The sequence below is a fragment of the Otolemur garnettii genome, unplaced genomic scaffold (genome assembly GCF_000181295.1).
Source record: "Otolemur garnettii isolate 467f Iridium unplaced genomic scaffold, OtoGar3 scaffold00055, whole genome shotgun sequence".
Classification (NCBI taxonomy): domain Eukaryota; kingdom Metazoa; phylum Chordata; class Mammalia; order Primates; family Galagidae; genus Otolemur; species Otolemur garnettii.
Genome location: NW_003852450.1, coordinates 3795229 through 3797671, shown reverse-complemented (window position 1 = coordinate 3797671; position 2443 = coordinate 3795229).

The following is a 2443-nucleotide window of genomic DNA, read 5'->3' as shown; positions in this document are numbered from 1 at the left end:
GTGGCTGGCGCCTTAGCCGGTTGAGCTATAGGCGCCGAGCCTACAATTTTTTTTTAAATTAAAATTTATTTTCTCTCATTAGCAAATTAATACAAACCACTTATAGAAATTTTTTAAAAAATGAAAAAGTAGGGTGGCACCTGTGGCTCAAAGAAGTAAGGCTCTGGCTCCATATGCCAGAGGTGGTGGGTTCAAATCCAGCCCCCCGGCCAAAAAAAAAACTGCAAAAAAAGAAAAATAAAAGGTACCTGCATCCCTATGCTTATTGTAGCATTGTTCAAAATAGCCAAGCTATGAAAACAACCCAAATGTGGATTGGCTTATCAATGAATAAAGGAAATGTGGTATAAAAAAAAAATGAAAAAGTAGAAATTAAAAGAAAATATTCGATTCCCAATTGCCAAAGTACTGTTTAACATTTGTACGTATTTTCTTCCAGTGTTGTGCAGTTGTGATAATATCTACATATGACAAATTTGTGTCCCTTTTTGTTTGCCATTAAAAAAAACAAGCATCTTTGGGCTTTCTTTTTGGGGAGATGGAAATATTCTGAATTTCATTATGACAATGGTTGCATAACTCTGAATATATGAAAAATCATTGAATTATACTTCAGGTGGATTGTATGACATATCAATTATATCTCAATAAAACTGATTTTAAACAATTTAAAAAAATTTCTTTTTTTTTTTTGAGACAGACTCAAGCTGTTGCTCTGGGTAGAGTACTATGGCATCACAGCTTACAGCAACCTCCAACTCCAGGGCTTAAGCGATTCTCTCTTTTTTTTTTTTTTTTTGAGACGGAGCGTCAAGCTATCCCCCTGGGTAGAGTGCCATGGCATCACGCTCACAGCAACCTCCAACTCCTGGGCTCAAGTCAGTCTCCTGCCTCAGCCTCCCAAGTAGCTGGGACTACAGGCGCCCGCCACAACGCCAGGCCATTTTTTGGTTGCAGCCATCATTGTTGTTTGGCGGGCCCAGGCTGGGGATTCGAACCCGCAACCTTAGGTGTATGTGGCTGGTGCCTTAGCCGCTTGAGCCACAGGCGCCAAGCCTTAAGCGATTCTCTTGCCTCAGCCTCCCAAGTAGCTGGGACTACAGGCACTGGCCACAACACTGGCTATTTTTTTGCTGTAGTTGTCGTCGTTGTTTGGCAGGCCCGGGCTGGATTTGAACCTGCCAGGTCTGGTGTATATGGCTGGTGCCGTAGCTGCTTGAGCTACAGGCGCCGAGCCTAAATAAGCATTTCTATGTTATAATCAACTCAGTGTTAACATTTTTAACTACTGAATAATAATCTAGCAAGTGGCTATACTTCCATTTATTAAACCACTACTCTATTGCTGGTATGTTTTTGTTACTATAAAAATTGTTACAGTTGGCTGAGTACCTTGGCTCCTGCCTGTAATCCAGGCACTTTGGGAGGCCAAGGTGGAAGGATCACTTGAAGTTAGGAGTTCAAGACCTGCCAGAGCAAGGGCATGACACCATCTCTACAAAAAATAGAAAAATTAGCCGGGTGTGGTGGCATGCACCTGTAATCGCAGCTGCTTGAGAGGCTGCAGCAGGAAGATTGCTGGAGCTCAGGAGTTTGAGGTTGCAGTGAGCTGTGGTGGCACCAGTTCACTCTAATTCAGGAAACAGAGCAAGACCTTGTCTCAAAAAAAAAAGAACTGCTACAGTATATTTCTTGGTGCTTAAGTATCTTAGTACTTTTTATAGAATTAGCTTCTACCAAAAGAAACATTGTGCCAAAAGTATAATGTTGCTTAAGCATTTGCTGACTACGCACTATAGTGGCGCACCTAAATAACTTTATGTGCATTTTGTAGTATTTCTTCAAATTCTTCATCACTCTAAGACAGTGGTTCTCAACCTTCCTAATTCTGCAGCCCTTTAATACAGTTCTTATGGGTCTCGACCTGCAAGTTGAGAATTGCTGCTCTGTCTATTCTATCCCTATTTTCAGAAGTTGAAACTAAACCTCAGGAAGGACAACTAACTCAGCCCAGGTAACCAGACCAATAAAAAGTGGGGCCATGTGCCCAAGCAGCTCTGCCTGGTCCCCAGATGATGGCTCTCTCTCACCAGGCCTTCACTTTTTAGAAACTTGCTAAATTTCAAAGGAAAAATGGCTAACTTGTTCTAGATTATTTTCGTGACATCAGACATTTCCATGTGTTTGCTAAACCAGAAATGTTCCTCTTTTGTTAATTAGCTGTTGTGGCCTTTCCCATAGTTGGCTATACAAATTGAAGAGTGAATTAAGATGTGTGATGTATTGGTTTATCACCATAGTTACAAAGAAAAATTCCAGGCAGAGTTTTCCTTTTTAGACACACCTTTAATTATAGCCAACATGACTCAAGGGATTGCCTCACCATTACACTCTTAACACAGGTGCCTGGTTCCCCTCACTCTTTCTCCCTGGCTGAGCCCAG